Here is a 15,825-nt window from a genome sequence, read left to right as displayed (position 1 = left end):
AAGTCGTTTTATATGTTTTTAACACATTCTATCCCACCTACGTCCCACTGCCAGGCAGCGGCTTCCCCTTATCATGATAGGACAGACAAGTCCCACGCGGTCCCGTGCGGATTAGAGATTTCACACGCATCGTTGAATTGCTTCATAAATGTTAAATATTTATTATTTCCTTTAATGGTTAACAAAACACAGTGAATTTTAGCCATTATTTATAATAATATTTACAATCAATAACTAAGTACTTAAGTAAGAAAAATTTTGCTAACCTAATCGATATTTTCTCTTATAACGATCTCGTTTAACAATGAAAGGCTCTTTGATTGCTTTATTTAAAAAACATTCGTTACTGCTCTTATATTAGCCTTAGATAAGCTAGTACAGACTCAAGAACTCTCTATCTTATAACCTAGTCTCATATATGTATATAAGCTCATTTTATAATACTATTATAAGCCTCTTACTCCTACAATAACATTTACGAAGACTCATTGTACTTGAGAATATCTGTTCTTATAGCACCATTCTCTAAGTTTATTTGATTTTATAATGGTCCTGATAAATGCTCTTGTAAGAATGTCAGACTAATATCAGCATAACATAAGAATATTATAAGCGTATACTTTTTTGATCTTGTTTAAAGCTATTGTAAGATCGATAGCAATAGTTTAGTAAGATATTAGAATGATATTAGTTCATTTGATTTTATAATGGTCCTGATAAATGCCCTTGTAAGAATGTCAGACTAATATCAGCATAACATAAGAACATTATAAGCGTATACTTTTTTGATCTTGTTTAAAGCTATTATAAGATCAATAGCAATAGTTTAGTAAGATATTAGAATGATATTAGTTAATTTTATTTTATAATGGTCCTGATAAATGCTCTTGTAAGAATGTCAGACTAATATCAGCATAACATAAGAACATTATAAGCGTATACTTTTTTGATCTTGTTTAAAGCTATTATAAGATCAATAGCAATAGTTTAGTAAGATATTAGAATGATATTAGTTCATTTGATTTTATAATGGTTTTGATAAATGCTTTTGTAAGAATGTCAGCCTAATATAAGCATAACATAAAAACACCAGACAAGTTAAGTGTTGAGAAAGATATTGGTGAGGGTTCTGCAGGATATTATTTCATGCAAGAAGTCGATATAGAGGACAGAGATTCAGTCTGTGACATAGATCATGTCAGTGAAAATGAATCTTCGACCGAGGACGAAACCGATTATGAAAAAGATTTTGCCTTAAAAAGTGATTTACACTGCAGTTGGGCATTGACTTAAAGTATAAATAATTCAAAAAATACATTTTTCTAAAGTTTTTCTTTGGAAAAGTTGTTTGTTACTAATCAGTATATGCATACGCTTTCGTATCAACGCCTAATTAGAATTCAACCTGTATAAGTCGCAAAACCAATTCCAGAGATTGCTGTGGCCATCAAAAAATTATTATATCACGGAAAAATGCATGCTATATCTCTTCTAGAAATGGCGTATACTTTTCCACACTAGTGCGCAAAGTAGCACTTTTTGTGCCTGAGTAGGTAATTCGCACAAATATCCTTTCGGGTTGTAATTATATTTACATGGCAATTGCCATTTACACCCAGGGGAAGATGTAAATCATATGCTCACCACGGAAATTATAAAGAAAGCCTCAGATAGCTTGTTTATAGCCCTCGCCTTCGGCTCGGGCCAAATACCCGCAATCTGACTTTCTTTATATTATTTCCCTATGTGAACAATTTACTAATATTGTTTGATTTTATGGTTTCATCTTCTTTTACAGATATTTACTCAGGAGATGTAAAGCCATCAAATTTAGATGCTTATCCGGGCCTTTTGTTAGTGAAATGAATCAGCTTGAAAAAGGATTTACTGTCACTACTAAGATAGGAACTGAAAAAAACGTTATTGTAATGGCCGCATCCGTGACACGTTTCACTCAACAAGAAATGAGTTTCTTTCCAAGGCCATGTTAAATTCTTTAACATACGGAAGTCTTTCTTGGTCAAGTAATGGTCTAAATCCATATATTCAGCCATTTACATCACCAACGTTGTCACTTAAATAAAAAGTAAAAACTTTTAGTATATTTGTTTTTATAAAGTCAAGTGATCAGGTTAGGATAAAATCAGGTAAAGATTAAACAGTTCATGTTTTATGTAGGTAAAGCAAGGAACCCTAAATTAATTCAACATGGCCGTACCATTGGTATTCAGAATGCTAATATTAGAGTAAATGATCTTACAATAGTCTAATAGTGCGCTGGAAAAGTGCAACTATAACAATGGCATCATTTTCACTACAATTATAGAAATAAAAAAATATACGAGGATAGAAAATACTATTTTAAATGATTATTTGAGTGGGCGCATGAAATTTGAAGCGTAAAACAGGGTCTACTTTACAGTAAATAATATGTTCCAACGTAAATACTTACCGCGCAACATAAAGAACCACCAATGATAACAAACACGTTATTAATATTACTACTATTATTATACTTGCATTCAGTTTGTCACTACAATATTTTATTCTGCCACGCTGCAGTTACTCACCGAGCATAATGCACGCGGAATGTTTCAAAATATCGTGTGGTCGTACATAAAATCAAAATAAGCTTGTTTAGGCTCACAAGATTCTAACGTTGGACCAATATAAGCCTATGCAGGCTTACAAATACTTACGTAAAAGCAATATTAGCCTAAGGCAGCTTTAATTAGTTTTGTAAAGATTATTGTAAATGCGAACAGTATTCAATAAGACTGATATTAGGACGATGTTAAAATAAATACGCTTATAATTTGTGCCCAAATCCAGGCTTATACGATGATATAAAACCAATATTAGAGTGAAAAAACATAGTCTTGAGATGGTTGTAAGAATATTTACAATCAATAACTAAGTACTTAAGTAAGAAAAATTTTGCTCACCTAATCGATATTTTCTCTTATAACGATCTCGTTTAACAATGAAAGGCTCCTTTGATTGCTTTATTTAAAAAACATTCGATATTTTCGTTTATTAAGAAAGACAAATAAATCCTGACTTCTCCAGAATTGTACAGAAAAATAAAAGAAGTACCTAACCTAAGGTAGTATTTATTAACAATCGACAGATAATGCGTATTTAATTTGTCAGACACTTTTGCTTCCTTCGTCACTGTCAATTTCAAATGAAATAGCGAACAATACGTGAAGGTATCTTTTGCTGCGAAAAACTCAGATCGAGCACAGGTTTGATCGGCACTCTCCTCGAAAGGTTTACTGTGAATTCCGTACAGATGTAGCCTGTCTTCGGCTTCTATGCAAGATATTGTACAAAATGAAAGTACCGGCACGAGCAGCACTAATATCTAGAGATGGGCTCATCTTTTAAAAAATACAGACATTTAATTTGAACGGAACTTTCATTTTGTTAAATTATACGGTAGGTATAAGCAAAATATTCAATATTAGGCCGGGTGCCGCAGCAGTCGCGGGCCAAATTAACATATTATGGCCATGTCTACGCAACGTATCTTCCCCGCGCACATTTGTAAACAAGATTATACCTGGAGGATATCGTTACTCGCGAGTTATGGAAACCTCCCGGCCCGCAGCCATTTGCCGTGAAAATATAGCCTATCCACTTTATTTATTTAAAAGTATGCGACCCCTTAACCTTGTACTTGCTCACTATTATAATATTTTTTGTATTTTTTTAGACATCAATGGCAAACGGCAAACTAAAATTATTTGGAACTGACTCTATTTTGAAGTTTGTTTAGATTAGTTATCAGGTCCGGCGTACTCTATAATTCTATACGTAAGCTTGTCCTACATATATCCTATATATATTTGACGACCGGATGGCCAAGTGGTTAGAAAACCTGACTACGAAGCCTGAGGTCCTTGGTTCGATTCCCGGCCGGGGCAGATATTTGTATGAAAAATACGAATGTTTGTTCTCGAGTCTTAGATGTTTCATATTTATTTAAGTATATACTTATCTATATAAGTACCTATGTTTATCCGTTGCCAAGTATCCATAGTACAAGCTTTGCTTAGTTTGGAACTAGGTCAATTGGTGTCAAGTGTCCCATGATATTTATTATTGTTTATTTATTATTATATAGACCGGCGGCAAATATTAGTACAAATTATTTTAAAGTCTAGGTGAGTCACTGTCCACGTACACTTAAATACTGCCACCCACTTAATCACCCTGTATACATTTGGTATACCTACCACAAGCCTAAAAATCGTGCTACCTCACAAAAGTCACGTACTCAGTTCAGTAAGGTTACGCGTTGCTCATGTGAGCGCATTCCGTTTGTGCAAGGAGTAACCCGACCCACACAAAAACTTGTCTATATATCCACGAAAGTTTCCAGATATATTTTATCATCAAAGTATTCAAATAAAAAAGAGTAGAAAACACAACAGAAGTAATTTTATAGGTATAGAATGAATAATGAACAAAAGAGTCTGTAGAAAATTCGATCTTGCAATTAATTACTTTCATTATGGGCTTCTTAATAATCCGTTGCTCCTGTTATAGCGAAAGTGATCCTTTGTTCTCAAAAACAAAGTAGATATTTGTGAATATAAATGTCCCCTGATTCTGAAAAATTGTATGAAATTGCTGCCATTCATTACTAAGATAGTCTTATTAATTAAATTGTGTAGCACTATTGAATTAGGTGTTGCTGAAACCTGGAAAAAGGCATAAATATGGAAATGTCTGTTCATACATACTTTTCAATAAATTGTGTTAACATTGTACTTGTATTGCCTACTCCGCATTTTGCGTCTGTATAAAATTTTCGTACTGATTTGTGGTATGCAATAAAGAAGATTTGTATGCTATTGTTTTGTATTTTTTAATCACACATTTATCTTCAGTCTCGTCTACACTTAATATCTACCATCTGGTAAAATAAAGGTCAATCGCTGGTCATTTTTAGTAAAAAAATATTAGGTCAATTGATTGCCAATTGTCTCACATTATACAAGTCCGTGTTATATTGTAAAACGTCATGTAGACATAATTCCTTTAAAATAGAAAATAATTTCAAAGACAAGTTTTGTGTTGTTGCAGATGCTCGTATCCTTGGCGTCTTGAACATCAGAGCGTAAAAGAAGGCACCAGCTGTAATCGTAAACGGCTAATCTCCCGGCCCGAACACACCCCGAAGCAAATTAGCAACTTTAAACGAATATTATCAGTATTTTTGTACGTAATTCCGTAATTTAGAATCATGTCATCGGATGCAATACAAATTATTATGCTAATAGGATTGTCTATCGGACCCGCGTCACAACTTCTTATTAGATGTGATCGTATTACAGATAGCCACGGCGCCACCAGGAAAGAAAGTAGAACAAGTTCATTATATTCTTTCTGTTTTATCCGGGCTCGCAATGTTATCTGTTTAAAATGAAAAACAGTCGAGTTCAAAATTTAAACACGAGTTTTCTGTCTCCTTTTTATTATAAGTATTCAACTTTTGCTAGGAGTAGGTACTTTGTTATGGAACAAAAATATTTTTCTTTCTGAGACACCTGCAGAATGTTATTTCACAATACCTACTGCAAATTAATAACCAGAGTAGAGTGCGTACGTTTATAAATTTATAATTTATTTTTAATTTTTTAACAACAATTTATAACTTTTGGCAAACTTTAGGCAATAAGTTCAGAAAGTTGCAAGATCCAAAACTACTAAAAATGCAAGTGTTACAATGTATGCACTGCACTGTCTAGCTAGAGTAACACTTCTCCCGTTTAAAGTGAAATCTGTATGTGCTTCTACACAATGCATTAAGAAAATAAGATCGTTGTTTACTCGATAACGTTAAAACAAGGTTTAATTGCATTTCAGAATGATGAATCATGCGCCGCCGGTGCATTAGACTACTCTAAGTAGGTAACGAACTTTTAAGCGATTGCGTAAATACAGTTTAAAGTTACTTGAGATAAGAATAAATCAAGAGGAACAGTTAAAATTGTGGCTGTGTTGCAGTCGCTGACTGAATATTGATGACACAGAGCTCGACTGTAGCCAATTTGTATTCTATGCATAAGTAATGGGGAAAATATGGAACGGAGATTCAAGCGCACAATAAATATTGACACCGAGCTTCCTTTGGAGCCCGCGCCCACAAATCCTATGTGTTGTGCGCACTAACACTGTAAACATCATTTTGGGGATTAAATATTTTTCTTACGTTGTAACCGTTTCGATAAGTTTACATAGACATCATTAAAATATCTTGAATTACATTACATTCATGGGTCGAGTCAAAATATAAATTCACGACTTATGTGAAAAAACTATACTATACATACATACGAGTACAGTAAAACTATATTTTTAGGAAGTTGGTAGATAATAATATTATTTATGTGAAAAATTACAAAACACATTAAATTATTCACTACCAGTTTGAAGTTGGTACCTCAGCTGGAGTGGTAGAAAGCCCAACAGATAGGATGTAGGATGTAGGTAAGGAGGAAAACTATTTATAGGTCCGACCTTGCTGGCTCATACTGAAACACCGACTTGAAGTTGAAGTTGCTAGAAAATATTTTTTATGGCTTTTCGAAGTCAGTAACATTTTCTTTTTCACTCAAAAAGCACTGGTATTTTCTTTATCTAAATAGGACACAAACACCAGCTTTCAAATAAATAAATAAATATTCAAATCGGTCCACCTAGAAAAAAGTTCGAGGTAGGTAACACACAAAAAAAATACAGTCGAATTGAAAATCTCCTCCTGTTTTGATTTCGGTTAAATAAATATTTATTCTATCTGAAAACATCTGCATAAGAGATCTCACACACTCACAAAAAATGCCTTCATTCATACAAATATGCGAGATCGTTCGGGTTTCGCGTTTGCCAGAATGAATATTTTTAATCGCTCCAGTGCCCCGAGCATTTTGCACGCTATAAAAGTGTTAACTAGTTTGCACTTTTTCATCATAGCCGCAGGATATTTTCGAAATATTCAGCCCAGTAATAGCGAATAGCGGCATTAATTAGCTCAGAGTTTTCCTCGTTTTCCATATAAACGGTCCGTACGCAAAGACTGAACCATATTAGATGACGCTCTTACGTAGTCTATATGAAAAGAAAATGTGCGCCCATATGACACCGCTCCGAGACAGCCCTCCCTAATGGAAATTTGCATACGCACCTTTAAATTTTATTCATAAGGAGAAAATTGTTTCGCATTCACGCCGCCGTCGCGCCACTGCGTAGCCGGGAGACGCACTCAAGTAACAAAATCGAATTATTTCCGTACATTAGGAATTTGGGCCGTTACTTTGCGGGTAACAAGGACATTAGCTTTTAGCTTATCGAACTCCCGCAATCCCGAAGCACAATTATGCAGCTCCGCCTAACGAGACCGAAGTTGGCTTTCTAATTACCACCGGCTGTTTGAGATACGATTTGACAATATATACGACACTCAGGTTTCCGAACTATGGCCACTATCGGTGTGTTATTTATTTGCTATTAAATATCAGACCAGTTTGGTTGGACACCGTGAATAGTGAAAAAACAATCATAAGTGCTGCGGATTTGGGGAACTATTGACTCTGGTGAAATAAACGTGAATAAAAAACTGATTACAATTAAATAAGAACCAACAAATACCAGATTGAGGGTAGAAATTGTCACAAAGCATTATTACAAACGTCATCGTGTCACTATCAAGCACGGTCACACGGTCAGGTCAGCGCGACAGTATCTGTCAGTGTCATTCATCGCATAGGTGTTGCCAAATTTGATATGTCATTTATTTTTTTTAGTGATAGATAATGATTTTGAGGTGATGTACATGAATTCCCATATTATAATTCAAAACCCATCTGGAAGAAAAAAAAATTATACCCCATTCTCTCAATGACGCGTCGCGTCCCACTTCCGAAATCACGTAAGTACAGCACTTATTTTTGCGATCTTTATTTATAAGAACAGATAACTGAAAGTATTTAAAAAAAATAGATTAGATGTCTTATACACAAAAAAATAAGACAAGCGTATTTGGTAATTTGTTAGTAAGCTATAAAATATATTGTCTTTGTCCCGAGACACGTACATAATCAATAATGCGTCGCGTAAATTTGCACCCAAAAAAAGCCATTGATGAAAGAAAGATTATGTTGTTATCACTTTTCGCGTTAGCCATCAGTTCGTGCTTGACCACCGAGCGGGAGCGACTTGCTGGTGTGGTGTCGTACTGGTCGCTGACACGAAGCATAAGTATATCAATCACGCGTCTTGTTCTCAAAATTTCTCAATAACACGTTCTCATACATTGTTCAAATTAAGGGGCTGTTTCACCATCTATTGATTAGTGTTAACTGACGGTTAAATGTGATGCCGTCTCTATTTGTTTTGTTCGAACAGACGAAGAGGGCGAGGGAGAGGGAGGGGGGGAGAGACATTTAACCGTCAGTTAACACTAATCAATGGATGGTGCAACACAACCTGTCCCTTAAATCATCCTGAAGTCAATGTATGGAAACCGCAATTTTTTTCAGACCATTTTCAACAAATGGGTCGATGCATTATATTGTCCGGCATTAACTAAGCATGAAATACTAATTTGGATTCACGATTTCAACTTCACCCTGTAGATAATCTTCCCTCGTTTCCAACTTCAATGCCATAATTTGTATTTATATTTTCACAAGCTGTTTTACACTCATTAAGCACTAAAAGTGAGGGAAATATAAAGGAGGCATTTCTCTATCAAAAAGGCTAATTCACCAAAGTTAAACACTTCCAAACTACCTCAATCTGAAATCAATTCGAAAAATGTTAACTGTTGTGAAAAGACAATGAGGGCTATCGTTTTTTGTCTCACTAGATGGCGCACTGTTGCATGGGGTTTTTAAGTATGACTTTCAAAGTCGGTTTTTATGGGTGTGAAAACAAAGTTTAGATTAAAAACATATTTAATGCACCTTAAAACCGTACCATAAAAATATCGAGCATGCCACAGTGTTGCATAGTCCCCGTTTTGTTCGGAAAAAAGGGAGGACAAAGGTTTCCGAAAGACAAAACTGTCTCAAAACACAGACATTCATTGCCCTGGAACGCATATTTGCCATAATTAACTTCAGATATTGCAAAATATTCACAAAATTATTCTAATTATAAATAAATCCGCGTAGCTCACCCAAAAACTATGAGAATTGACATTTCGGAGACCTCACGCTACACTAGCTCCTCTAGTGGCGAATTCATACGCGATAGCCCTCATTATATGTCCAATTTAAAAAAATACATATTTTTTACATAAAAACCTAGTAAAGACCGTCAGAAGACACTGCACAAAATAATTTAGCCACAGTCTAATATATAAAGCTAAAACTCACAGACGTCCTATCTTTTTATTATGATAATATTTTTATTATGTAGTTTCATAACCACTAATTATTTAAAAAAAGTGCTGCTTGAAAATTAGCATTCATTACAAAGATACATCACGGCCCCATTTCACGAAGCTACAAGTTACAATTTACAAGCAGTAATCTCTTTTCAACGCATACTGTTAAATTAAATAAAGACTACCGCTTGTAAATTGTAACTTGTAGCTTCTTAAAATAGCGCACAGATTATCATGGACAGTCATTGGACAGTCTTTACTTTTTACCATCTACCTACGAACTCTGCGGACTCCAGCTCCGCGATGTATTTAGAAGGCAAGGGAAAATCACCACACTATTTACCTAAGATAGTCGTCGGAAAGGTTCACTTCTAATACTCAACCAACGACCATGGCCACTCTGTAGCGGCTTAGAAGATACCTAATAACATCGCAGTGATCGTTCAGCATTATGTGAGAAGCAACCAAATTCAAATTGTATAAAAAAAGAGTAAACAGGAATGAAAACATAATTTCTGTTGTGTATATGTTTTCTTGCCATTTTATCTCTAGGTTCTTTTTATGCCAGGAATAACAAATATCCTTGCATTAAGTAGGTTCCCGTGGGACAAGGAACAAATAGTAGATCTGTAAACAGGAGTTTAAGTTGTTTTTTAGGAAAATGAGACTACCACTAAAACCTGTTTCTGATGAAAAAATATACCTATCAGAGGAGATCCTGGATAAGTTTAAAATATTGTAAGTTTCAGGCACAAAGTCACAGTCAGGAAAAATTGCACGAGTCGGGAATAGAGCCGTTTTTGTTCCCACAAAAGACGCGTTTTACCCGAGGGATTCAAACAAGTTTTGCGAAATAGATATCTTTGTTATGAAAAGCTAGCTTTATCTTGTGCCTGGCTGTCTAAAATTTTATTGGAATGGACATTTGATTCATCCATGTTATTCCATAAACACATTTTTAACATCACATTATGCAAATTCTTCCTGCCAACATTTTTTAAATGCGAAAGTTGATGTGTACGTAGGTACATGCGTGCGTACGTGCGTGCATGTATATTTATTATTCCTTCACGTGAAAACAGTGTTAAAAATAAAGTTGTGTTAAATACTTATGATGTATATATATCATTTAATAATATTGTAAATCTGTTTAAAAGAATATACCTTGTTGAGTTTCTTGCCGGATTATTCTCAAAAGAGGTTTTTCCGAACCGGTGGTAGATTTTTTTTTACATTCATAAGTGCTTGTTTTAGCCTAAATTGAATAAAGATATTTTGACTTTGACTTTGACTTTGACAGCTGGACCAAATTGAATGAATTTCTTTGTGTATATAGTTGGATGTCTGGAATAGCACCAAAATTTCAATAAAATTCCTAAATTTTAACTGCTAGGATTATATATATGAAATTGGAAGCGGATGTTTTATGCAATGTTATTGAAATTCAGGTTTTTTAAATTTATTATTTATCATTTTATTTATTTTTTGCGAAATTCCTGGATTTTTATTAAACTGCTAGTGCATAATAATCCAGACTGTGATGGGAAAAGGTAAGGCAACTATCTAAGAACGAAAATTTACTACTCGTAATTACTTACTAGTAATCTACTAGTGCGGATTGGGAACTTCACACACACCATCGACTTGCTTCGCAGGTTTGTGCAGGTTTCCTCACAATGTTTTCCTTCACCGTAAAGCTCGTGGTAAATTTCAAATGTAATTTCGCACATGAATTCCGAAAAACTTAGAGGTGCGAGCCGGGATTTGAACCCACGATCCTCTGCTTGAGAGGCCATAGGTCAAACCACTCGGCCACCACGGCATCACGCTGCTCACGGCTGCATCACGGGGCTGGGCCCGCGTGGGGGAACTACGGCCCAAGCCCTCTCATTCCGAGAGGAGGCCTGTGCCCAGCAGTGGGACGTATATAGGCTGGGATGATGATGATGATGATGAATCTACTAGTAATAACTTTTTTGCATATATATTGAAGTAGGTAGGTAGGTAGTCTCCAGATATAAGGAATCTCCATTGAAATTTTGCATTTACCTAGCAGTTCATAAACATAAGAGACGCTGGCGCTACGAGTAACCTATATTATTTTGCTTAGGCCACATTTCTAGCTTTGTTTGCTTTTTATCAAGTAGAATAGGTTGATTTATAATCACAACCACACCTAATGGTGAGCCAAGATGTGACCTAAGATGCTTAGAACAACACGGGCTTCCTACGGAAAATTCCGGTAGGGAGCCTGTCCTGCTTTAATCCTAAGATGGTAACGCAAACAACAAACAAAATGTTCTTAATTTCATTCTAAGTTCCGTGAAAATTCTACCGAAACGTTTCACCAGTATTATTTATTTATAAATTAAGCGCCAACGCTATAAATGCCGAGCCTTCAGCTTTCATCTTATTAATCTTCGGTACAAAAAGGAATCGCACGTGGGCTTGCTTCGGCTCGAAAGGTTAACACCAGTATTAGCCTTTCTGCTTTTGCCAGACGAAACAAAAACGGTTTATACGTTAAACCTGAGAATCTATGTTTTCATTAATCTGGTTATTTATTTGGCAGTGATTGTCTTGCCACATCGCAACAAAGATTAAAACTGTGACCCAACCAAGGAGGTGTTAACTAGAAGTACCTACCTACAATACGAATGTTATTTATTGAACATTACAAATCAGTACGTAGAGTGAGATTACATAAATACCTTTACCCTACCTTTAGGCAGAATTTTTGCAGCTTGGGCCCTTACTTTAATCGATACCTTGGGGCTCAAAAGGCGTAAAGTACAAAACACAACTTTTCAGAAGAAAAAAACTGGAAAAAATAAATTTGAAAAAAATATAGTTCTGCTGTTTCTAATCTTCAATAAAAGTCTTCTTTTGACGAAGAGCTTGGAATTTTTTGTAGTTTTTGTTAATATACTCCAATTGGATGCCAACTGTATGGTTATAGATACGTGCGCTATACGCCCTGGTGAAAACAAAAGGATTGAATCAGATGTACTTTAAGACCTAGTAAACTTGGCTTATTTTGGTTCACAGGGGTGGAAAGGTAACATCATCACAAATTTTGCTTTCAATGGGTCGTATAGGAAAGTTCAACTTCTTTTTATGGTAATAAATTAGGCCGTTTCAGAGAGTAAAGAAGTCGTATTATTCCATACTTTTCATTATATTATTATGCTGCGGTCATAAGAAATCAAAATTGACGGTAAAATATTTGGTGGTCGTAAAGGACAGTTGCATTATAAATTACAGCTTTTAATTAGCGTAATTTTTTTGTTCTTTATATTGTAAATTTTAAAAATAAGTGTGTTTAGGGACTAAAACAACACAGGCCGTAAAGGACATTTTTGAGCGAATTTTCTTACGTCAATTATACTGATCAATAGAAAAAAAACTGTATAAGATGCCATAGAGAGTGCCTTTACCTACGCCCAAATGTCCTTTACGCCCTTTGAGCCTCAAAGTATCGATATGTATTTTAATTTTGTCTGAGGTAGTGAAGTTTAATAATTCAATTCTACCTTTTATGAGTATAAACTAAACCTACTTTCAGACAAACCTACATTCCGGAGCTAAAAGCCTCAGATAGAGGAACGGACACAAAAATAGAAAAACTTCGGAGTTTAGAAACAGCATCCTGAAACATTTCGCTTTCGAAAGCCTCTTAGGAGAGTAACCTTCCCGGTTATGCTATTTTTCGTATGCTTCTGGGAGTTGTTTTGGTTTTCTGAATTTCGCTATTGAAATAGTGCAAAAGTTAGACGTATATGACATCATAACTGCGGGTACACTAATTTAAGCTATACTAATTTATATTAATTTTAATAACACATGCAAATGGCGTTCATGACACTGAAGATTATGTGTTAAGTTTTTTTTTATGAAATTTATAATTATATGTTCGTGTTTTATTTTTTCATTTTTTTCTTTCAAATTATCTCTGCATAACATTACTGGACTTATACGTACATTAACGATTCTTAATAGAGTTGTATTAAAAAAGTAATAAAAGTTTTATCTGACTGGATTGGATACCTTAGTTACGGTTAAGTGAATCAGTTGTGATGAGTTGCTGCAATAGTTTTGTAGTGAAACCTAATAAAATAACAATTTCTATGTAGAATAACGTCGGCGATAATCTAGAGATATATAACACTGGAACAAATCTTATAATGTAGAGATTAAGTAGTTGCCAATATTTTACTTTTATTTACGGCCCAACATTTCGAGACGATAGTTGGTATCGCGGCTATAGAGCAAAAATGTATAGCAAAAATAAGAACCTGTCCTATTTATTATGTGAAGGAAACGATTTTCGTCTTTGAGAAAATAAAGTTCATCAAGTAATTAATTTAATAAATCCTGAGAGTTACTGTTCTTGATTTCAATATTTCCTTAACATTTTAAACTGAAGATGTTAGTATGTTTTGAAATTTTACGTGAACTAAAACAACAACACATCTGGGCTGCTTTCCCGGAGCCCGATTTTTGTAATCATCCCTTTAAATCTATCATTTGGAAATGGTATAAAATAGAAGTGAATTCGAAATACGAGAAGAGTTGCAGTTTTACTTATAGCATTATATAGATTATGAAATGATTGTCAATTTCACTTCAGCTGGATATTTTCTAGATATTTTAATAATCGAAAATTTTACTTCAGCTGCTGTCTTCTCGCATTACACCTTCATTACACAGATTTTTACCACTTTTGAATGGCATTTTCACGGATCACGGAGGAGCTTTATTAACTAGAACGAATGTTCTTATGAAAATTTTATTAATTTCGTTTAAAAAAAACTTATTAACATATATTTTATTTGACATTTTTGGTGACCATTTCTGGGGAATGTCAATACAAATTTTGATTTTAAGTACGTACGTTACCTACATTATATGATTGCCACTGCTGGGCACAGGCCTCCTCTCAGAACAAGAGGGCTTGGGCCACAGTTCCCACGCGGGCCCAGTGCGGATTGGGAACTTCACACGCACCATTGAATTGCTTCGCTGGTTTGTGCAGGTTTCCTCACGATGTTTTCCTTCAGCGCAAAGCTCGTGGTAAATTTCAAATGTAATTCCGCACATGAATTTCGAAAAACTCAGAGGTGCGAGCCGGGGTTTGAATCCACGACCCTCTGCTTGAGAGGCGATAGGTCAAACCACTAGGCCACCACGGCTTGCTTTATATGATTGTTATTTATTAAATATATCAACTTAAGCAAATAGCTGCATTTCAAATCTATACGACACAAAAAACTGTATTTAGAGTAGCGTACACAGAAAGGTGCATAGGCTCTTCCTTATAACGAGTACCTCATTTTTATTTCTCCTATAGACTCTGCCTGTATCATGCTTACTGCTTCATCCAGCCTTTTCATTGGAAAAATAATTAAGTGCCTAACCTAGTCTAGAACCCCTGAGAGGCCCTATCACGGGTCCTACATAGACCTGCTTGATATTTCGTCTAAGTTATCTCCGTTTACATCGTCGTGAAGAGCACTTGTTGTCCCTACTCTCTTGTTCAGGATTTTCGCCAATAACAATAACGTCAAGTGTTTTATCCGCGCGGCAACACTCTAGCCTTTATTACAAAGGTTATTATGTCATATTTCATAAATTATTTGAAGCGGCGATTACCCCGGTAACAGGGGTGAGATAACAAGAGGGTCGCGGAACAATTTCCGCCGCGGGTTCCGTGGGCCCGCAGCCGTCTGCGACGCACGCACGCTGCTAGCAAATGACGTCCACTTTGGTCTTTGCTACGCAGAAAGGTATTGGTGATAGAAACTCCTGTAGGTATCGTAATTTTGCAGTAGTAAGCAACTAGTGTATTTGATTAATTATAGCTATTAGTGAATGATTTGCGTTATGGATTTATATACCCTCTCAAGCCTTTAAGATTTGGGATATAAAAACCCGGTAAATTTGTACAAAAAAAAAGGTACCTTCATTATGATTTTCTATACTGGCCCAGAAGAAAATGGTCCTATTATCAATAGAATTAAGGATTTTACTAAAGTTTTCTGATTGTAGTACATCGATAAGCTTATAAATATACGTAATGGTAAAGGTTTATATAGGTAATAATATTTTAATAATTTAAGTGCCTGTGAAGAAACTCAGTGTACGGTTTAAGAAGACATTATTTAATTCAATCCTATTAATAAACTTACAAGTTACAAAGACAATAATGTTAGTAGTGTTGGTGTAACGTCAACAAACAGACTCTGACTACACAGTAGGCTGTAATTTGTATGCAAAGCGACTTTAATTTTGAATACAAGTAGTACGTTCTTCGAGCGTTGAAATTAAACTCCCAATTTATACAAAAACATCCTGAAAACAGTAAATGAAGAAAGTTTTCAATTGGATATGTAAGTAAGATTTTTCACTCAGATATAGGAACAATA

General features: G+C 35.0%; 1 protein-coding gene across 1 annotated transcript in view; it reads right to left on the bottom strand.

Moving 5' to 3' along the window:
* The window catches only part of beat-IIIc (beaten path IIIc), a 99,278-nt gene that overhangs the window by 55,643 nt on the left and 27,810 nt on the right, over positions 1-15,825 (bottom strand). The gene's annotated exons all lie outside the window — the stretch shown is intronic.

This window comes from Choristoneura fumiferana, chromosome 10, assembly GCF_025370935.1.
Source record: "Choristoneura fumiferana chromosome 10, NRCan_CFum_1, whole genome shotgun sequence".
NCBI classification, from domain to species: Eukaryota; Metazoa; Arthropoda; class Insecta; order Lepidoptera; family Tortricidae; genus Choristoneura; species Choristoneura fumiferana.
This window is presented reverse-complemented; position numbering and strand designations above follow the sequence as displayed.